The sequence below is a fragment of the Channa argus genome, chromosome 3 (genome assembly GCF_033026475.1).
Source record: "Channa argus isolate prfri chromosome 3, Channa argus male v1.0, whole genome shotgun sequence".
Taxonomy (NCBI): Eukaryota; Metazoa; Chordata; class Actinopteri; order Anabantiformes; family Channidae; genus Channa; species Channa argus.
In genome coordinates, this window is record NC_090199.1 from 18,254,269 (window position 1) to 18,278,821 (window position 24,553).

General features: G+C 37.7%; 1 long non-coding RNA gene across 5 annotated transcripts; it reads right to left on the reverse strand.

The window, feature by feature from the left end:
* Positions 1-1,962: 1,962 nt before the first annotated feature.
* Positions 1,963-19,201, reverse strand: LOC137124348 (uncharacterized). Of its 5 annotated transcripts, none has more exons than XR_010913945.1 (5): positions 19,075-19,201; positions 4,289-4,384; positions 4,053-4,134; positions 3,466-3,801; positions 1,963-3,042 (listed from the first exon to the last, which is right to left on the reverse strand). It is a non-coding gene; the product is annotated as an uncharacterized lncRNA (long non-coding RNA). The 5 variants fall into 5 exon arrangements; XR_010913947.1 differs by lacking the exon at positions 19,075-19,201 and adding an exon at positions 18,204-18,218; XR_010913948.1 differs by lacking the exon at positions 19,075-19,201 and adding an exon at positions 16,242-16,256.
* Positions 19,202-24,553: the final 5,352 nt, after the last annotated feature.

Here is a 24,553-nt window from a genome sequence, read left to right on the forward strand (position 1 = left end):
ACAGCTGTCACCAACAACAGTGATTCCTGTGTACCTCAGCTTATAGGGCAATTAATTCCATGCCAGCTCCCATTTACCGTAATGTTAGATAACAGCCCATCAGTGCTTCACATAAATCTTGGCTGTTTGTTGACAGAATCTGGCTTTTATCTCCTCTGTCCATCCCCCCACCCCCCTGTTCTCCCCCCCTCTCTGTTCCAGCTATCCATCCTGTCTCACTGTTTGTCACTTACTCTGTTTCTTATCTTGTCTCATTTGATCTGTACACGCCACCCCACCCCCGCTTTCCTCACTTGTGTGTATGATATAATCAGCTGTGGCCGCTCACCTGACCACTGACCAGGCTGTGAGGGTGATAATGTAAGTCTCTCAGAGAGGAGATAAATTCACACTGGGATAATTGGCCAGACACACGCACACAAACACAGATGAACACACAGTGAGACACCTTTCAGTTACTATGGGAACTTGACCCGAAGCCCCAGTACACCCTCACTCCTCAGGGAATTGGCCATACACCTCCGCACTGTGTACTTTGCCCAGAAGCAAACTTTAAACATTGACGGTTATGTATACCAGAGCAGCAGGTCCACTTGCAGAGACAAAACCTACATGTCCTGAGGTTGCACTAAAACTAAATATTTCTTCCATAATTATGCAAAAGAAATGAGCAACCCGTTCATAAAACATTTCTTGCAATGACACATATTTATATGTGACAACAATATTATGTATATTCACAGACAATAAGGGTTGATAATAAGTAATGCAAACTTAAAACAGTCTAATAGTGACAATTTATTTATGCTTAAGCACACTATTTGCTGTGAGTGAAAGGCCCGTCAGGCTATACTCATGAGTATATTGGTGTTTTTCAATTCTGCATTTCAGCATCGCCATAAAAATCTGTTTGGAATCATTTACAGTATCCCCTCGACTTTTAATGGGATAAGTGATCTAGATAATGGGTGTTTGTGTTCATGGATGGACAACAATTACGTGTATAACTTGGTCCCTCTTGTGGTGTGAGGGGGATGATACATGTATAAAGATGCTAATACAGTTTAGTGTCACTGTAAAGAACATAAACCAAGTATTTAATGGATTATAAGATTATAAAATCAAGTTAGAACTTTGACCCCTGGTACCCATAAAACAGCAGCACTACACATTTGCAGAGGTTACACCAGGATGAGCAAATACTTTACAATATGGTATTTCTGTTCCCTAAAAGTTAACACTGTGTAATGTAACTGAACACTCTTTTAGATCTTTTTTGGATTGTGACAGACATCACAGATAGATCAGAAAACTGCACAGTTGTTACTCCAGTTCAGTATTTTATTTCAGGTTCTAAAGATATAGTACATTGTCTTCTTTAAGATGTATCTAGAATTATTTACATTTATGTATTTAGAAGACCAAAACATCAAGCATGAGGTACGATTCAAGCTACAGTTAATTAAGGATAAACCTTCATAACATGACCCCCCCCATATTGTGTTATTGTAAATATCAATAACAGCAAAACTGAACAAAACTTTAACAAAAGTTTAAACCAAAAATATAGAATTCTGTCTCCTTTATCACTGTAATAAATTGTAAAGCCATACAGTTTTCAGTCAAGTGATGCCTAAAAAAACAAGAAAACTTACAATGATTTCTTTAAACTTCCTCTGAGATTTTACATATATACAAAAAAACCCAGAACCTTCATATTAGCAGTGTTCATAATTGTATCATTGTTAAATCAAATTATTGTGAATATTCTGAGGTAAAGTAAAAAAAATAATAACATGAAAGTAAATGTGAACAATTTGTGAGTCTTAGATTTTGTGACTATTTATTTAAAATACTTTACAAATCCATATGTGCTGCTCAAAGCACCAACAATTGCCTATTTCTCTGGAAAAGAGTGAAACTAATTTTAGGAGAAAATTTATCTCTGAAAGCTAATGCTTATATTTTTATATGTTGTAAGTACCACAGACTATTTACTGCCAATCTAATGTTACATCATAAACACAGATAAATGTTTGGATTTCAGTAAATCACAACTAGTTCAGCAGAGGGCAGCATCCAACAACAAACCACAGGGTCATTGTAAGCCACAGCTCCTGTGTGCAGCTTTTTGATATTTCAAACAAAGGCTTCAGTGTTTCTGAAAATGATTTACACCACAGCCTATGTTGTGAGATCTGCATTTAGTTTAAGATGGACAGATTTTCAATTCATAGTGCTCTTGAAGAAGATGTGCATTCACAAAGCAGTGCCACACAACTGAACTGTGTGCATATGGAGGAAGATGTCATTATGTGTGTGTGCACGCGTGCGTGTAATTTCTGAAAGCAATGCGCCCTCATCTATAACTCAGAATAAAAAAAAAAACCAAAGGGATTTTATATGGCTTTGTGATCATCAGCTTTCTTGTTATAATTTCCTAATAGTCTGTAATTTATGTGCTCATGTCAAGTGAGTCGACAGCAATGATAATGAACCTTTGACCCTGTAAGATGAGTCATTTACAAAGAGCTCTGTTGCCCTGGAAATATATACTTTTGAGTACCTTCCTGTAGCCCATTGTTGTATCTGTTGATGCTTCTCAATAATGTGTTATCCCAATCCATCATGTGGATTTACTTTAAAAAATCCATTATTTCACTGTTACAATGATTAAGACTGAAATATACAAAATTCCCTTCACTGATGTGACTCCATTACTGTGGAAGGATGAAGATGCATGTCCTCTGGGGGTTTTGACCAAGGCTTTAGGATTGTGAACCAAAGCACTTGCAATGTATCTATCAGATCTGGTGCTCTTTAAGGAACAGTTGTAGGGCACACCTGAAATTGGCCTGTTCAGGTAGCTATGGATAGTCAGCCACCCCCCTTCTGAAATACGCTTTGTGATGTTGTGCAGAGACTCATCTGAGATACGGTGGGAGCCATGAAACCAGTGCACATCTCCGTCTGGGTAAACATGTTTGAAGGTGCAACCAGGACCCCGACTTGTTAAAAACACCTCAACGATTCCACAATACTCTGAGGGAAAAAACAGAAAAGAGTTTTGAAATGTATTTTGTGTACACAACTTTAGGGATTTTCTTGTTTTATCTATTATTTAATGTATGCAATTTATGATGGAGCAGTAGTGGAATATTACTGATACTCATATAATACGGTAATTAGCTGCAATTTTATTAGTACTTGTAGGTTAATCAGGTATGTCTATAGTATAGTGTTTTATTTGTTTGGATGAAATTTCAGAGGTAGATATTACACTTTTTCAATGATAGTTAAACCATTTACATTATGAGCTAAACAGTAATTTATGCAAAGTAAAACAATTTAAAAAAAATACAGTGGATCTGAACACCTACACAAATCTACTGATTATTACTACTACTGAAACGAGATATTACAATGCATTTCTGTTTGTTTAAATAAGAATAGATGTAGGCTGACCTTCCAGCTCCAGACTTGAGTATGCATGTGATGCTCCCTGGTTTGACTTCAGTTTGCACATGAAGGGGTTTGAGATTCCACTGTCCATGGGCTGCACATTTTGAAAGATCAAGGACAGCTGCTGATTCTTGTACTCACAACGAAATGGAGTGAGTCTGTTATGTGTGGTAATTATTCCTTCACTGTTCACAGAACATAAAAGCATTTTGTTTTGAGACCACTCCACATATTTGACTTCCAGTTCATTTGGAAACTTGGAGGTCACGTTGCACTGTAGAGTTACTGGTTTGCCATAATCTGCGGTAATCTGGGGGCTCACACTGAGTCCCACCATCTCTGCAAAGAAAGACACAGACATTTCATTAATTTACAGTTTAGTAGATTTAGTAGTACAGTTTTTGTTGGTGGTTTTGGATCTTACAATTGATATCAACATAGTCACTTTTTATGCAGTAATACATTTTTTCTTGTCTATAGACAAATTATTAAGATTTGTGTCTGCAACACATTTTTTACAGACTTTCCTTTAAAAATATGTGTTTAAGAAATGCATTCTAACTATTTTAAACTAGTTTCCCATACCGTACCTTGTGTTGTAAGAGTGAATACAGGTACAAGCCAGATCATATTCAGCGGCGTAAACCCCATTATCAGCTCTTTCGCATTTCACTGTAACATGCCAACCAATCAAATTAAAACAAATCTTGATAAATGCACAATGTTTGAAATGCAGGTTGAAAGCTTGATTTTAACAAGCTGATTCATCATCCATAGTTAAAAAAGGAACATGTATGTTAAAGGTTGTTTTTGAAATGGATCTGACCTCTTCTGAATCGGTGCTGCTCCCCAGCGCTCCTCTCTTGGTTGTAGTTTCCTTATGGTGCTCTTGTGTACATATATCCTCCTTCAGACTTGCCGCCTACATACACAACATTAATGATTAGAGAATTATACAGAGGAATTGCCAGTAAGACTAGCGACTTATCACTATGCAGGGTGTGTGCTGGAACTTAAACAAGGAGAAAGGAAAAGAGAGCTGGTTTTGTGTGTTTTGTGTGTGAAAATGAAAGAGAGAGCGTGTGAGACCAATAGGAAGTGAAAGAAACTGAAGAAGGGGAGTGAAGTCCTTTTCACGAAGCCTTGGACTCTGCCACAAGTAGAGACTTGTTTGACTGCCTTTGATGTTCGTCTTACAACTGTGTTTCGCTGCAGTACTTTGCTCCTTTCATATAGATTTTGGCCACGTGATCTGAAGTGTGTGAGTTGTGGATTTTACTGGGTTGTAATGTATGGTAAGTTCACAGAAAAGTGAGATTTATCTTGGTAATAAGCACTGTCATTGGTCAAAACTTGTTTCACAAGACACAGAACTGTAAGTGAAAAAGAAAAAACACCGGCCCATGGTTGTGGCCACCACACTGCCTCTGCTGAAAATCAACACATAACACACAGAGGAGGAAAAAGAATACTACAACTTTTTAGATCCGCTGAAGCACCTATCTGTTACTATCTGTTTATCTATAGCCCCTCTAGAGGTTATACAATTTTTTTTAAAATACATTCATTAAAAGTGCAGTGTAGTGTGAGTTTGGGGTATCTAGTGGTGAGATTGCAGAATGCCGTTATTTAAATACTCAACAGGATCTAAGTATTTCCTTCAGCAAAGTCACTGCACCGTAAACAGAAGTGACAGACGTGTTTACAGCAACCCAGGAAATTTGTCTTACGTCACAGATTTCTCTGAGTTTGTGTCCCCTCGATTAGTTCAGCAGCCAAATCTGTAATGTCATAGTATAATGTCAACATTTCCATGACCAGGAATGTTAAATTGCATGGAATTTACAAGATAACTCTGTAAGCTTCAATAAAATGGAACTTAATGAACAATAGCTTATATTTCTAACCCAGTAAAATACTGGATACTCAGTGAACAGTTAATTGAACTGAGTCTGAGAGTCAGGACATCACTATGATCTTAGTGTCATGCTCCATAGCTGTGCCTTCTTTTAGATGCAGGTCCTTACAATTTATAATTATTATTTATACGCATACTGTAGTTATTTTACTTAAACAAGTACCGGGCCATAAAAAGAAACTAACTACCAACTGCTACCATGTGAATTTCTGTCTCTAGGGTCAGCGCTTGGTTTGTCTTTTCTGACGTTACCGTAGTAAAATGAAGGTGCAACATGCCAGCCTCTGTGAGAAAGGGACCTGCTCCCTATGTGGATTTCAAAGGCTCATTCTAAGCCAAAGACATATAACAAATTATTTTTAGGCGATTATATACAAATGAACAACTTTTTTCTGCATGTTTGGGTTATTTTCATCAGATATTTTACTGTTTAGGCTTCTATGTTCAAATATTTAAATTAAAAAATAATGCTACCTCTATATAGTATTATTAGAATTAAAAAGACCACTACCCCCACTGAATATAACATAGAATATATCCTACTAATAAATATTGTTTATTACTTATCCATTCATGCCATTTCCTGGTTAGATGCTTAAACATGACTACTATAGTGCTCACAGTAAGACTCGTGTAAACAGTGAAGTGTGAGACATGTCGTCTACTGTATTTTTGGTTCAGGAATTAGAGTTCGAGCTTAATTAAATATCTTTATAACCATAAAGTAATGCTAGCCACATATTTTATTGGACATTCCCATATGCACCTCCAGAACTATTTCCAGTCATAAGAGCACTGACTTTCAGTGACATTTGAACAATTATAGAGTGTTATTAGAAGGCTGTGTGTGGGTGGATGGCTGTAGCTCAATTGGTAAGGCAGTTGTCTACGGACCACAGGGTCAGTGGTTTGATCCCTGGTTCCAGCAATATGTCAAAGTTTCCCTAGTTCAAGACACTAAACCCCCAACAGCCCATTTCCATCCCCAGCTGCACTGTGCCAGCCCAAGACTGTTAGAAATTGGGGAGGGTTGCGTCAGGAAGAGCATCCGGCGTAAAAACTGTGCCAAATCAACATGCGAACAATGATCCACTGTGGCGACCCTGAACTCACGGGATAAGCTGAAAGGACAAAATAAAAAATATAAATAAATAATTAGAAGGCTGTGTGTGACAGATACAAAGTAACTAGAATGTATTTGCTTTATTGCACACGGAGACAACAGGGACAGAGAGGAGTTTTCAAACAATTGTGATGAGAAATGTCACCTGCTCTAAGAACTTCAATGTTGTGTACAATTCCATAGAATGGTAGATGTGTTTGTCAAATACTCATCTTTTGTTTAAATGTTTTATTTAAGTTTTTATTATTCTGTTACAATCACACAATGGAAAATGTTAGTTACTTCTGGATGAAGGCCTTAAATGTTGTAGGGAGCCTTGGAAAGGGACTGTACAACACATGTAGATTTTAGTGTACATGTAAAGTCACGCTAGAGGACTCTGGGTGTGATTATAGACCTACAGTGTAATTATGTTTTCTTCTCTCCATATGGAGACAGCATCTTGTTCTTAGCACAGCAGCGGTGACAACACAGATGATGCTGGAAAACCAATTAAAAAATGCAGGGGTAGGCTAAAACTTGCCTGATTTTTCGTGTAACAAAATGTGACATGGTACACCGTACATGCACATTAGTGGTAGATTACTTTGTAATAGAAAGACTAAGTTTGTATTTTTTAGATGGTGTCATTGTGGACGGTGGTGACTATGCTTTGCTGTGGCTACTGTTGCATTACAATTTTACTACTATAGGAAATCACTGTGCAGTATTTGGTGTTTCAACACACCCACACTGATACACTTTTTCTTTTAATGCAGTACTATTTTTTTTATTATTACCTTTCTATTAAACTCCCCGAAATGGTATCGCAGTGTAATGTACTCACACACCCCCCCCTGCTTCATGGTGTTGCTGTTCTTATGTTTTGTTGATTTCATGTCATGCTTGGATTTACATGTCTATTAACATGTTTTTTATATATATATATATATATATATATATATATATATATATATATATATATATATATATATATATATATATATATATATATATGTGTGTGTGTGTGTGTGTGTGTGTGTGTGTGTGTGTGTGTGTGTGTGTGTGTGTGTAGCAGCAGCAGGAGCAGCAGCTGCCCAAATGAATAGTGGAACATTCGTCCAGTTGCTGCTAAATCATACTAAGTATTTCTTGACCTATATGGAAATTATATGATATAGAAAATATATGTATTTAGTAAATGCTAATTAATTTTAACCACATATTTAGCTGATTTTGGCCTGCATATTAAGTCTGTATAGAGATTTTGTTTGTGGAATTGATTTATATTTACTAAATATAGTGATAATATCAACTTATAATTTTCTGTAATTATAGAGTCATTGCTTTACTTAGTACTGGCCTACGCTTTTTTGTTAATTTCATTAACCTATTTGATACATTTTACTCTAAAAATAAAACCTAACAAAAAATCTACCTAAATATATTATGTTTCAACCTTTTCATACTTAACAGAAATGTAGGTTGTGTGTGGATTTGAAATTACTGTGACATGAATTTTGAGAAGCTCTTTAGAAAGGACTAAGTAATTTGAAACAAATATCGGGGAATCAGGGAACAGTACAGGAATTGGTTCAGTACACCAAAAAAATGAATACCAAATTACAGAATTACAGAATAAATTATACAGTAGTTTTTTTAAATAAAATTACAGACCCAATAAAATGATAAAAAAGTTAAAATTTTGGTGCTGTGTTTTCTAGCTCATACTGTAGCAATTATCTTGGTGAGTTCAAAGTTACTATACCAAAAAAAGACTTCAAAAATTATAATCCAAGCTGAAATAAATAAAAAATAGTGTATAATAAGCCTATCTCCAATTTCACTTGAGATTACACTGCCAAACACTCCTAATTGCAATTCAACAAACTAAATGACTCAGGCTAAACCAAAGCAGAAATAAAATGTGGTGTCAAACTCCCATGCTTTCATGCTTTCCTTGCCCTGCAACCAGACAATGTTGCAGCAACACAGGATGCTGAATTTTATCCTGCACCTAATTGCTGTTGGGATTAGATTCGTTTTATCTGTGGTATTAAACGATTTACAGTAAACTCCTAATGTTGTTTAGCATCTGGTAAATAACATTTGTGAGTAATTCTGCACTGAAGAGATCAAGTTGCCTTTGGCTTATTCACATTGGACATATTGATATGGTGATTCATCAGGTAGGTTTTGTTTCGGTAAATTGCAAACTCCAAAGCACTATGCCTGCACATTAGTGATGCTGAAGGATTACATACATTTTTTGTGGATGGAAAACTGTCAAGTTAACCTCCCCTCATCCCCTCAACATCCCCTCATCCCCTTCCATATGCAAACACACACACACACACACACACACACACACACACACATACACACACACACACACACAAATGCGCACACACAGACACACACAGCTCCTGGATAATGTCAAAGAATGAGTTTTGTGACCTTTTGTGGACAACACTTCTGTATGATGGATCACTTGCATCTCCAGAATCACTGAAAGAGAGGCTAATGTTCAAATTACAAAATGACCAGAACTTTCACAGCTCAGCTCATAACATACTACAATACAGTAACACCAAAATAAGATTTCAGTTTTTAAATACCAGAAAAGCAGTATTTTCTTAAAACTGTTTTAGAATTACTGCATCAAATAATCTGTTGATCTTCCATCAAATCCTTGAAGATGTTAGTACAAATTGCACTCAAAAATTTAATTCCTGTTTATCAGTAAAAATCATTTCTAAAGTCCTACTAAAGCTTAGCCTCTGCAAGATTTAAAGAATCTAAACCATGCTGGCACATAAGTGTTTTATAAAAGTCTCAGTTATGATTAATCTTGTATAAGGCGGCATGTTTTCTTTTAAAATGTAACTTACTGCATTAGTGGAAGCTAAACTGAAGCTTCTGTTTGTTGGGTTATCAACATATTCAGCTCTATTTTAAATGAGGTTTTCAAGAGTTATTGGCACTTGCTGTATGCTGCATTGTATTCACTATAAATTCACACAGAACCATTAATTCAATTGTTATGATGTCATTGTACAGTGATCCTACACACAGTTATGTTTCAGTAGGCTACATACTGACTATACACTGTTTTTATCACCTAGGCTTATTTTTTAATTTAAAACTTTCAATGTTGTTATTCTAGCCATGTTCTAGTCATGTTACTTTAATCAAAAACCCACACCATGATCTTTCCCATACTCTGCAAAACCTTAAGACTAAACCTTAACCCTAAATCAAATAACATTATGGCACATAATACTGGATGATAATGACCCACTTAGTCTGCTAGTATGTGCTACAGCGACCTACAGGCCTACGTATATCTAAGGTGGTTATGAAAAGAGGTGATGTTTCATTAAATGGGATGGTAACATCCAAAGCCATTGCCCAGAACATTGTGAATAACAAATCTGTAATTACTACTTTACAACATCAAATATGTGATTGGCCAGATGAATAAAATCAGAAACAGAACATGGATTTTGGCAATTTTGTTCTTCAACAAATGAAGGCGGCTACTTATTTGTGTTGATATAGAGGTATGAATGCACAATAACTTGCTTAGAAACTGCTAACGGGGAAGCACAGACAATCATCTTCAGGGTTTCCCCCAAGCAGGGCATGAATCACCAAAACACATTAAAAGAGAGGCATTAATGATCACTGAACATGCTGTGAGAGACATTTCTTTGCCTCAAGTGATTACACATCATTCACTCAGTTGCTGTTTTAGGTTCTCACAGATCCCATGACCCACTACTGTTGTTGTGGGCCATAAAACCCATGGAGATATACTACAGTCTACAAATATGACGCTATATAAACTTCATTTGACACAATGAGCCTTTCTGTAGTTCAAGGGCAACAGCAACATATTGTCTTTGCTCGTCCCTTTATCAAGTTTTAAGGTCTTATTTAATTTTTTTATATTTGGATAAGCTCTTTGTAAAAGAGGCTTTTGATTATCAAAGAGCTTTTTGTCACTTTAATGTTTGACAAAAACTGACCTTGCTGTTTATTACCACCATAAAGATTTATCAGTATTTTATAAGACAGTAACTCATTAACCAATACCTAGACAGGTTTTCATTTGATTTCATTTGACATTTTCATTTGATAAAATATGCAGTACAGGATTCAGAGGGAATTTGCCCAAATGACAGGACAAAAAATCACAAACACACATGTGATATTATTATAAGAACAATCTTCTGTTATCAGTTCTGTGGAGTTTTTGCAAAATCAGTTCCATAACCTGGTTTGTTTGGTTTTAACACTCCTATCGCCACACCTTCAACTCACTTGAACTTTGACCACTCTTTTTCCCTGTTTACTTTTTGTGTCCTTCCAATCAACAGTTCCAACAGTTCGAGTCATCAGTGGCTTCGTGTAGAGCATAGTACAACTATTAGTGTTGGCTAATGCCATCCAGAAAATGGCAGGCTGCAATCAGTGCTCCTGCAATAGCCATAAGTAAGTGGAGCTCACTAAAGGAGCAGGACTTGAAATTGCAATAAAATTAGATTTGTTTGTTGAAGTGACTGAGTGCAGGTACCGAGTAGCTAGTAACTTAATTTAAAATCTGCCATGCCACTGTGGGCCTCTTCAGGGCAATGTAGGCTTTTGTTGTTGTTGTTTTGTTGTTGTTGTTTTCAGTTATTTAAACATACAGTATGATCAGATAATTGCCAGGATGATACAATTAATCCACACAAACACAAATACAGGCACTGCTCTGGTCCAGCATCCACAGTGCAGTGGTGTCTCTAAATCTTCATCACCCGTGATCCTAAACTTCAGACTGAAAATGAATGCTCACAGCCATGCAGACAAGCAGACCTCGTGCCCTCCTCAACCACAAGACTCTGCCCATGTCCTCTATTTGAGCCCCTAAACTGTGGGGACAACTCCATCACCCAATCATGAAAGACATTTGTGAGCTGATCTAGACGCTTATCTGCATTTATAAACACAATACCCAGGATATTCTTTAACTATGAAGACTGCTATCACAGAGTTTTATTAGAGGGTTCACCATAAGAGAACTCAGGAAGAACACCCTTGATGGGTGTTTGAGAGTTATTCCATTTCAGACTCTTTAGAAATTTTACATATTCGTCGTTATTAGGATCAGATAACAAGTGTGGCCCAGAGGCTGTATAAAACAATGTCTTGCATAAAACATTGAAATGAGGAACAAGCAATAATTTAAACACATTTCCCATTTAAATAATTTAATTTAATAATATTTAATATTTTTTATTTGGCATAAATTAAATAATATTCTAAACTCGGAAAATGTAGACATTTCACCTTTACTTAGTCTTACCCTTGTCTACAAGCCTTTATAATCGAACTTCATGGCCACCTGGTGGATAAATCCAGTGTTTTTTCCCCCACTATATTTTTTAATCTACTAAATCTACTGAATCTACTGACTTTTCCATAAAAAGGAGCAATAACTTCAAACAAGTGACAGAGCACAAAGAAAATGTGGATAGGAAAGGCTAATGGCATATTTTTGTTAGCTAGACAGTTTTGTTTTTTTAAAACACCTGCAGTTTATCAACATTACATGACAGTTCATCAGATCAAACTTTCCTGACATTTTTGAGTGATATATGCAGATAATTGGTTCAGTTTTAGATCGTATGATTTTAAAGGTCACTCCATTTAACATCTTTGAAAGGTCTCAATGTCACTTTTAGAAATGACTTGTCATTACACTGGTGCATACAAACCACAGAAAATTGCCCTCATGTGATGAAAAAATACTACAGTCACTACATAAACACTGAGACATTAAGGAGCATTATGCTTTTCCATCTGTCACCTGATGATATATCAGTCTCACCATAATCTACCATTTGTTATAGGCATAAAAATGAAGCAAATTAATAATCTTGATTGTAGTGCAGCTGCCTGGTGCAGCTGGCAGGCACAGGACTTTGGGAGATTCGAGACTGGGAGAACACTATCTTGGGATGAAAATGTTGTCAGTGTTCACATGAAAGAGAATAATGCTAGTAATGTACTAGGTTTTCACAAAGAAAATGTGGTGGAATGAAAACTTAGATTTTTTTACTTAGTTAAGAAAAGTATGTGTAAAAGTGCTCTGTTATAAGTAAAGGTCCTGTATTCAAAATTGTAGTTAGTAAAAGGTAAAGATGTCACCTCAAGAAATTTATAAAGAAGTCATTATGTGTCATGATCCATTTAAGAATAATGTATAACCTTGTATTATAACTATTGATTATAGTGGCCCCCATGGACAAATTAAATACAAAAGTAAAAGTGCAAACATTAAAGAATTAAACACATTAAAGAAACCAGAAATGCAAATAGAAAAGAACCTGCAAAACTCATACTTCCTTATTTTAGTGCTTTTGATTTTGAATGTGCTTTATTCTTAGGGACCACTAACTGAAACATTAATGTATTACTTACTTTAATGCATTGATAATGATTGAGTTTATTTTATCTTATTAGCTAATGTGGTTATTGTTTATTTACATGGAGTGGAGTAAAGGTACATTATTTTTATCTGAAATGTACTGCGGGTGAAGTATGAATCAGCAGAAAATGGAAATACTTGAGTAAAGTACCTCTAAATTGTACTTGAGTACAGTGCTTAAGTTAACTTCATTTGAATGTACTCTTTTTATTCCACGACTGGAATAAAAAGGATAACATCATTGCTTCACTGCATTGATACTATAGCGTGATAGGAGTGTACTCTTACCATTATGAACAGATTAAGACAAGGCACATGCAATTTTTGGCAAATATTTGGGAAAGACCTTGCATGCCTATCCATCTCCAAGACAACACTGTTGGCTTACTACATGAAGGACACATTGCACACTCATGTTCATGCTTCCATCATTGTTTTGTGAACTCAGCAGTGACATATGTTTCTGCTTGTGTTATAGAGTATCACCAGTAACTTAAATAGTAGTTGCTGGAAGCCAATCTGTAACAAGATGCAAGTTAGATCAACAAGAACTTGTGATCACTTACTCTCTAATTTCCTAAAGTTGAGAGCATAAGCGATAAGCTTCTACCTAAAAAATGCGGCAATGAGACAGCTTATGGCTTTGCACTTAAAAAAAATATCTCCAGATGTCCATTTTCCAATTCTGTGCTTTAAAAAATATAAATAATCTTAGTTTAAGAAATATACATGATGAATAATGCATAACTTTTTTTTTCTTCACAGTATTACAGTGATGTTTTTAGGCCTTTCAGCATTGCCACTGATTTTGCATGTGATTTCTGGATTCATCTAATACAGGCTGTTGTGCTTGACCGGATCAACATCCTTCTGTCCTGAATAATCAGACTTATCCACACCATAATTCTCTCTAATCTCTAAAGGAACAACGATCTCAGGGAGCCTTGTTATGTTTTGTTTGGATTGTAAATGAGTGAAATACAATGTTTGGATATGCATCCCATGCCTTCTGTAAGCCTGGTGGTGTTGTCAGCAGCTTGATGCAGGACATATTTATGTTTGAGGGAGAGTTTATCTCTATGAAACCGGCTCTGAGGAGATCAGAGACATATTTTTGCAGAATCAAGAAGCTAATCTGGCTCAGAGCGTACAGGATAGCTGGCCTACCTTCTTACCAAATGTAGACTCATACTCAAAACTTGACGCCAGTGTTTGCTAAAGCAGAGGATTAGCCGCTACTGTTTGCTTGCACTTTGCAGTTGCTGATGTGTTACTGCATTATTACTGGGCCCAAATGTGTCCTTTATTTTGGCTCCGCTCCCAGATTCTAGCTTCAGAGGGTGTTTTATGAAAGGATGATTAAATGTGGTTCAAGCTGCCTCAGTGAAAAAGATGACCCTATGTGTGATTAACAACACTGAGATCAGCACTTCACACTGAAGTGCTTCCATGTCATTATGAGGTATCCATGTCTGGCAGAGAAACAATTTTAATGTGTGAGATGACTAGGTAACAGCAATGTTCTTGTCAGTTAGAAAAACACTTTATTAGTCATCCATCAAGTTTACTACCATCCCTAATATATATCCCTATATATATATATATAATATAATATTATATATATATATATATATATATATATATATATATAAAATTGTGATCTTTTGCGGATCTCAATCATGTGATAACACACGGTTGCTTAAATTACACATTACCAATGACTGATTTAGTCATTGTTGTAGGAAAAAAGTGCTTCATCTGCTAACTACATTAGGAGAAATAACACATTCATGCTCTTGACATAACAATACGCACTATAGGTTCTGCTGTTTAGTTCAGTGGCAGAGCACATACACCTTCCCTATAGAGAAAAGGAAGCCAATTTCCTCTAAGCTTCTATTGTTCATGCTGTTGGACTGAAATGTTTGTGTTAAGTAGGAGGATGCCAACCTTCTTCACACTCCCTTAAACTGTCCCTTGGTACATATTTGATTTTCAGCACAACCTCTGAGTGCATTATCAGCAGGTCCAGTCGGTGTTTTTACCTCTCATATTGTGGCACAGCTTAGGTCCATCCATCTCTGAATTGACGATGTTTAGAACTAAAGGACTGACCTCGTTGCTGATGGTATTTGTGGACAGTGTGTATTAGCCATTCTAGCTGCTCCTGGGCACTCAGCCACTGTGATTTATTGATCTGAGAACTATGAATTTCACTAAGGTGGTTGAAGTGAAGGCTTGGTGATTTATAGTTTTGTTTACAGGCTGTTGTGGAGACCTGAATCTGGAAGTGATGTGGTGGATGGGAGGTGGTGGTTGGGTGTTTCACAGGAAACATATGTGTCAAAGGCTATTTTAAATTTGTATGCATATGTTTCTGATTTCTGATTAATAATTACGTGCATGCAGGAAGGAAGAAAGGACTTAACTATATTTTGCAACAAGGATGGAAAATTCACAAAGTAGACAATCATACCACATTGGCTATAGATGTTCAGTATTTGAATTTTACAGGAGACAAATGCTGCACTCTGTGAGGTATATCAGAAAGGTACAGTGCAGTGTGATGGAGAAAGACCAAAGCCTAAATGGAATCTAAAGTATTTTCATCCACCTGCAGGTTACACAATCACCATTCTAAGAGACCAAGTGACTATGGAGCTCTTGACAATATTCAGTTATCAATATAACTTTGATAAGCTTAACATTTATCACTCAAAGCACCTTATAAAGTAATGAGTTTAAATGTCACCCAATAGAGAATTGCTGCTAACAGAGTCCCGGTCAGATCATTAGCCTCCACTGATGTCCCCTTGAAAGGCATTACCCTTCATAAATGATACCCCTGTCAATTAGTGATGACAATGGCCTCTGCCAATGCACACACACCTCCATGACCATGTGCTAAGGATTGTTCCACACTAAGACAGTGTCATCTATTATCTGTGCCGCGTAGGTCACAAACAGAAGAACAATACGACATCCATCAATAAAATATTCCTGCAACAGCAATCCCAGCAAATTTAGTGTCAAGTGGTGTCCTTGTTTGAGATCAGAGGGGTTTAGTTTGGATGGAGGGATATGCTGGCAGAGAGCATGACATAAATAGATGTGTGGGAAATGCATGACACAAGAAATGCTGCTTGTAACCTCGAGATGCAACACACACACACACACACACACACACACAAACACACAGACACACACACGTGTGTTCCATCTGTGCCACTTCTGTGCCATCTAAAATTGTCGGCCCCTATTGTTCTCACCTCGATACTCACTGTGGAAAGAAAGGTGTGGGATTTCCAGTTGTATTTTTCACATCCAAGGAGGGAGCCTCACATCCTATTCTGAAAGGGAAATATTTTTCCAACCTGACAAAGCGCCAGAAGTATATTCACTCTTGATATAAACATTCATTTCAAACATCAAGTCCTGTCTGAAATGTAATCTAGTGGTTATGCTCCCCACTGACTTTTACATTTTCATCTAACAGCCTCAGCACGGTATGTCTGAGCTGTAAGAGTACTGTTTGTCTTGAACGTAGCTCAAATCTAAGCGACAGTCAAAATCAATAGATGTTTGAGGAGAAATATTGCCAAATGCTCGATGGTCAGATCAGTCAACCCAAATTACTAAGGCAATACAATGTATGAGGGCAAGACTGTCAGGAAAATGCCAAATGTAAAGCACATTATTTCAGACAAAGAGTATAGAGGGAAAAACAGACTAGAAACATAATTAGGCAACAGATTACTGAGCCTCTCCTTGTTTCCTTTAGGAAACAGCTCCAGTGGTTAACAATTTGTATCCTTGTTTAGTCTGAGTATGGTCATACATAAAAATATATATATTTGATGAACATCTTTGAAGATCACTTTAGATCCTGTGTAAATGGGGTCAACTTTATAGTTTGACACTGTAGCTCAGTTGGTAAGGCAGTTGTTCGTGGACCGGTGGTTCAGTGGTTTGATTCTTGGTCCCTCTTGGCTATGTGTCAAAGCATCCTTGGGGAAGACACTGAACCCCCAGTTGGGTGAGGGGAGCACCTTGCATGGCAGCCACTGCCACTGTGGTGTGGGTGTTCTTTGGATAAAAGCGCCACATAAGCGTCCATTTGCCATGCAGTTTATACAGCTTTAAATCAGTTTTTGCAAACTCTAAAGCTTTAGCGAAGCCACTGTATCTTAAAGGTTTCTTACATAGTAACGAGCTCAACGTTATCTCCTGACTTTGCTGTGTCCCTGAGCTCTAATGAGCTTCATAATTGCTTTGACCTTACAGCCTGCAGATTAAAATATTTGTTATTTTCATGGTGTTGCCCTTGGCCACAGTCCACAGCTATTTTTGATGAAAAATCACTGATAAATCGTCTCATGTCCCTCTAAAGACAGTTACCACCTACACTGTGAACTAAGTAAAGACAAAAAGCAGAGCCAAAAGGGGAGCAGAAATTGGAATTACATTTATCAGGTTGCAAGAAACAAATGAATGATAATGTATTGTAAAACTGATGGATGTATTAATAGGGACGAGCCCCAGTATGTAACATTTTTAAAGGTAACATAACAGCTTTAAAATCATTTTGATAGTACACTGTTTTGTAATGAGGGTAATCTTTGCTCTCTCAATAAGTGTGCCTGGATCGCCAGCTACTAGACTTTGTAACTTTGGAGTCCCTGTCCTAGAGTGCTATAACTGGGTTTATAGCTCTGCACAGGAAACTCAGTATGCAGCAAGAGAGCAACGAAGCAAGGATGAGAAAAAGAGACGGTAACCAGGCAAAAGACTAGAGATCAAAATTAAACTCCTGTTTGTAAATATGGGACTGACTTGTACTTGTTGGTGAGAGATAAAAGAGAAAAGAGGATGCAGGACAGATGCCAAACTGGCTGTTGCTGTTGGACCAGTGGGTAATAAGTTAGCTGATCTGCTACATAACCTACCTAAAGAGGCCTCACACAACAACTGGAACCGCATAAAAGACAAATTGCAAAACAAAAAAAAAACCTTCTAACATTTTTAAATTAGCCTTATACTACAGTACACATATTTGTATCAAATTCACATGCAAGAAAATCAGCTCTGCAATGATCAGGTTTCACTTATTTGATTTGTGATCTTTAACCTCGAAATATGTCAACTAAACATTGCTGTGCAAAGGTGATAACAGACTCATAAAATAAAATCATAACAAACACATTGTGAAACAAATTGTGAAACAATCATTACTCCTAGCTGACCTCTTCATGCTCCTTTAGCTGGGACACTCTGTCTCTTTCAGGTGTGTTTCCTTCATCATGTTTCTGTACAACACAGTGGTTATCATGCTCTGTGACTTGTGTTTACATTTGAGAGGAGGGATATGAGGAGTGTTGAGCTGAATGTCACGTTTCCAAGTTTACAAAACTGCTTCCTGTTTCCACACTACAGTTTGCTTTAGTAAGTTCCTATTATTTTTAGGAATATTGTCATTTTGCCAGAGAGACTTCCAGACTTCCAGTAACACTTCTTTTGGTTTTGATCACCCTTTAGAGAAACCTGGACAAAGCCTGGAACTAATACAAATTTAAAGTTACACTTATATAAGGCTGGGAAGTGTGCTGTGCTGAGGCAGTCAGTTTAGGTCAGGTATATTACTTTGGTGTCAAGGGAGTAGTACCATGGCCATTTGGGCCAAAACAAAATCATCACAAATGTAATTTTAATCCATTTGAGAAAGTTCTCTCAGAGGGTTTCAGAGCTTGATAAAAGTTTGTAAAAAGACTTATGAGGAAAGCTTATCCCCCATTGCTGAATGAGTTTAGCCCTAGTGCTTAAAGCTAAACAACATATTGAAAAAAGTCAGCTTCACTTATAGTTTTTAGCAGCTAGAGAAATTTCCATTTGTTCCATATTGGTGATTACTTTCTGTTGTTTTGTAGAAACCGAGTCTTGTAATATAACGCCATAATCTTCATGCTCTCTTTTCCTAGATTTTGTGAGTAAGTATAGTCCTGTATATAATCATACAGTTGAAAACAAAAGCACCATAATCCAATTTACTTTAGTGCTAAGGTTTTATCTGCTACACTAAAACAAGCTTTCTAATTAGAAATGCAATTTCTCTCTTACCTTTTCTCTCTGGTAGATGTTGAATTATCTCTAATTTTCCAATGCACGTCTCTCCTGCGGTGTGTTATCACACTCATCATGGCACAACCACTATGAAAGCATCAATTATGTGCACTGCTGAGTCGCTTCCTGTTGTAGGAACTATTGTCTCTCAGATACCTCGACATCCTGTCTTTACTACATTTCATGGTGTCAAAGACAGGGCTTTTCCTCCCTGCCTCTAAATTCAAGTGTTTCAGCATTTAAAACAAACTTGTGTTCAGTGTTGGCCAGGTTATTTGAAAACAATGAGAAATTACACCTTATTTATTTGTTTGTTTGTTTGTTTGTTATTCTCCTCTTTTGGGAGAGACCAACTTTCTCCCTTCTAAGTCTACCTGCCCCAAGCTCAAATAAAAACTATTAGTATTGGTATACAGTGTGAGAAGCACATCCAACTTCAGTCTTTTCCTTAGGATATTTTTTTAGCTGCAATGTCTGTGCAACCATGAGTGTGCAATCACAATCTGCTGCTACAGCTGACATAGCTGATACAAAAGTAATCTGCTGGAGAATTTGTGAACAAAATTTATAAAATACTGTCTCCTCTAAAAGTACTTTAACGGCAAGACCTATTCATGGCTCCTCCATAACTCTATTTGAGTTTCTGGACCCAGGTGTTTTGACAGGACTGTTAGGTTGAAGGGCCTTTTTATAACAAGCTCCTGTCCTTCAGAATAATATTCCGGTCACTATTAGAGAGTCGAGCAACCTTATTTACTTGCACTTACAACTACGAACATATTGTTAAATTTATTGTATATACGATTTATTGTTACTGACAAAGACTGATATGAGTCATAAGCTCTGAATTTCAGTTTTGTCAGTTTTTGAATAGTTTTGTTCGTCTTCTTTACGTTCTCCATGTGCACCCTAACATTTTTTCTCTTCTCTCTCCTTATCCTCCATTCATTCGGAAATAAAAACTTGGGAGAGGGAGGGCTAGCAACAGCAGAGTGAATAGAGCTTGAGAATAAACATAAAAATAACACAACGTAAAGGTAAGACACAATTAATGCTCCTGTAATGTTACAGAAACAAGTGACATAATAACTTGTACAGGAGACAGTGAGGGACAAAGCACAGTTTTGGTTCAGTTTTGAAAAAACTTTGAGGCACAAAGGGTTGATTTCAAAGCATGTTATGTTTTATCGTATGTACTGATGCATAGATAAAGATGAAGCTTCTATAATTCAATTTTAATTACCTTTTTATGCTGAAAGGTTTTGAAAATGTCCCCTTACCCCTGCAACCACACCAGCAGGCTGCAACACACTTTACTGGGCTGCAATTTAAATTTCATTTATTTATTTTTTGTCCTTTCGGCTTATCCCGTGAGTTCAGGGTTGCCACAGCGGATCATTGTCCGCATGTTGATTTGGCACAGACGCAACCCTCCCCAATTTCTATCGGGCTTGGACCGGCACTGCACAGCTGAGGGACTGCATTTCCTCTATGACTGGGAATGTAATGAGGTATTAATGGGCTTCTTTCAATAAGGCTTTGCCACAATTTGTTGGACAGTGTCTTTATCAAGACAGTTAACTAGTGCTCTGGCACATCTACTCTGAACTTGTAGAAACAGTATATGCAGGATATATACAAGTATATACATGAATCACTGGCTGATGGACTGTTTTGCTGGTGCGTCATGTTTAGTTTGGACAAAAACCGCTGTGATGAGAATAAATGAACAATAAACAACAACAATAAACTTTTCCTTCATCTTTTTTGAGTCGTGTTTATCCTTCTTTTGATTTTGTAATGTTTAAAGAAGTGTTATGTGAACACAATATGTTGGAAATGTATTTCATTTATTTGTTTTTTTATTAGTTCTGTAATTTTATTTGGACGTTTCTCTATTGCTACACACTATGTAGGTTTGACCTGTTTATAATAAATAAATGAAATAAATAAAATGAAAAAAGGAAAATAGCAACAAATCTCGATATGTTCATTAATAAGTAGCTTTATTTGGAAATGTCATGATAAAACTACATACTGTTTTTTTGACCCTACATAAACCCCTGGTATTTACGATGCATCATTACCTTTTAATTCATGCTATGGTGCATGCATTATTAGTTCAACAGAACGCTGCTTAATAAGGCTTGTGGATAAATCTTTGGTGTCTGCAGAATGTGTCAGCATGCAGTTTGAGTCAGTCGTTACACACACAGCCTGGCACAGCCTTAGGGATGGAGGTAGAGCAGGAGGAGGTCGCTTTTACCGTCATCCTTTTTCAGTTTTGCTCACTCTCCTTTTCCCTCCCCTTTGTTCAGCTCGCCTCAGTTACCCACAGGAGGCCTCCTGGCAAAACTGAAGGGATTTCTTAGCTGGTGGAGTTTTCTGTCATCAATCCTGTTTGCCATGCTTCAGTCCCTGCCTGTCTCTCCATCCCTTTCTCTACTCATCCATCCTTACTTCAGTCCTCCCCTTCACATCCATCTCTCCCTTCTGCAGGTTAGTGAATTGATCGCATTGAAGCCGTGGAAAAGGCAGCCTCTGGGGACAAACACTGAGGCGCAGGTCTGCCAGGCCTTCTGTTTTAATGAAAAGCTAAAAGCAATCACACTGGCACACACAAAACCCTCATACCCAGACACGCATACAAACTGACACGCGTGTACAAACACACACTGGAGCTGGCTTGTGGGCAGAACTGGGTACATAATTACCTATGTGCTGTGGAGTCCCAGTGGCATTTAACAACTGGAGTTACCACCTTGTTTGCCTGCCAAATGGGAGATTTATGTCAGAATGTCAAGAGGATTGTGCTTTATGGTGGAAACAAGTGTTTGTGGTGAAAATTAGGTCCCTTGTGTGGATAGGTATAAATAAGGAAGTTCACTTGTGTTTAATGGTAGGTTGTCGCTAAAGTCAAGGGATGTTCTAACATGGGCAGGGCCAGAGAACCTAGGGAACAAAAGAAGAGCCTAATGTCTTACAGGCTGCTGTCTAAGAGGGAATCGATACAATGTATTGATTGCTGCTGGTGATAAAGAGTTGTAGGCCAAGACAACATGTGTTAGTGTGGTGTAGAATGTGTCCAGTGAATGTGCAGCATGTTTGTGTGTGTTTACTGTCTGCTGCATTCCATGCATTTTTAATTCTGTATAACTACTAATGCAAAGCAGCCAGCTTCACACCAACAGGATGTGAACATCACAACTATTTCAGCCTTAACTATTCTGCAGTATGTGATAAATATTGACCAAAACCATAAACGTCCTGCTTTTGTGTCTGTGGATAATTCTTAATAAATGAGTTCTTTTAGTGTGCTGTATCATTTTTAAAGCCCTAACAAGCAGATGTGTCTCTAGATAGGACTAGATAGGCAGTTTTGTCCAACAATAACTGTAGTTGTACTTTTACTTTTGCTTGCTGCATTAGCTCTGGCCTAAATTGTCAAATTATGTGAATATATTGTGCAGATGTAGTAAATTTAAATGAAATGTTTTCTAAATGTATTTGTCTGTTAAGTCAATATGTAATTAGGCTTAGCGCCATCCAGAAAGTTTCCCCCTTGGTGGAGCTATCTGGGTCACTACACATTCACAAACTGCAGCTGTCGCTGCCGAGAGAAGTTGCTCAGCTGGAGGGTTTAGATTTGTTTGTGTGTATACGCACACTGCTCACCTGTGTGCCTCATGCCACAGCCACACAGATGAGCTGTGTACTGTATGTATTTTTGGACTTGACCTCCCCATTCTAGCTGATCAGTAATGTAACCAGCGGCTACTCAGTGGCTCCTGAGGTCTGGAGTAATTACCTCCTGGAATACCTGACCAAAGGTAATGGAGGAGCTAATTACTTTATATTTACATTATACTTTAAGCAGTGTTCTTTATCCCCAAGACATTGTGGGGTGGGTGGGGGGTGGGGGTTGAGGGGGCTCAGAAAGCACATATACATTCACCAATGACTGACAAGCATTCATAAACACGTTGTACATAGTAATATACTTGAGTGCTCAGGAGACAGACAGACTTTGTCACCTCCCTGCACTCCCCATCTTTACTTCCTAGCCTCTCTCACTCTCTTTGCCGAGTCAAGCAGATAGCCATTAACCAGTATTGGTCCCAGGGGCTAGGCTCTCACATACTGCACATCTATGGGAGCATTTCCATTCAGCAAGATGGCTCACCCCCTCGCCTTACTGTGATAGCAGTGCAGCCCAAGGGAAATAAAGACAGTTGCAGCCAAATCAAATTGGCAGCTTGGTGGGGGGGGGGACCATGGCAAGGATCAGCATATTAGTGGCCTGTTTATCCTCTTTCTGTGGCACTTCTTGATCCAAGCCGGAGGTACTTTAATGGTTTAAAATGATTAACATTGCCAGTGTTGCAGATTTGATTGTCATTTGGGCTAAATGCCACAGATAGAAATGGGAGATCGTTTTTAAAAATTCAAATATAATGTACATTTATGCATTGTACGTGTAGAACACCTTTAGAGTGCTTGTGGCCATAGAAACAAACACCTCCTCTCTTCCTCTTTGAGATTCCACTTTCAGCAGTTGTACGCTTGTTAGCCCTTTCAGCAAAGGCAACAGTCATGGTGTATTATCATGGGCCACTGAGATAAAGGCCAGTGCGTGACAGGAGTTAGCAGGTCACTGTATTCGATGACCTTTGTAGATAAGACTGATACAGCTTTGTACTGCACTATTGTAAGCACTGCCCCACAGTAGCTGAGAGGTGAGTTAGCTATGGGATTATATGGGATTAGTAAAGTGATTTAGAATATATCTGTGTGTTTAAATAATGTATGTGTGTATTGATCCATTTGTTTCCACAGCTGCCTTTGTATGCACCCGCTTGCTTTCAGCTTGTTAATGATATGTGGCCTGACCTGTGAGAAGGAAATCAGTGTCATGTTGTTCATCATCAGCTCTCTCTCTGCCTCTCTTCCTCAGCCGTCAGCATCTTGTTATACGACTGGCTATCAGCCTGATGGCCAGCCAGTTTGCTAATGGTGTCAGCGGACTTCAATTAGCTCTCGCCACACTTGATCGCACCGTCCTTTCTGCTGGAGAGCGCCCTTAAATTGTCTGAAATATCAGAGCCATTAAGCGAGAATGGTTAACGGGAATTTAAACAGAGGGAGAGAGGAGCTGGCAGACAGAGACACAGTAACATCATGCAAGCAAGCTGTTTCAGTTTGTGTTTTCTACCCTGCTGACTGGTTGAAGGTGGCTGAACACATTATGTCTGCACTGCTGCAAGTGATGTTCTGTGAGTCTGTACACAGACTTTGTACAATAGAATTATCCAGAGCATCAATGGTTTTATCTTAGTGTGAGTATATATGAGCTTTACCCAAAAGAAAACGTTAATGTTACTATTTTGTTGTTATTTTTATCACAGTTTTACTAAAGGGGTGTTTCTGTGCATTTAAAATGTAAATTGTTTTTCAGTCCTATCTCCAATGTTACCAT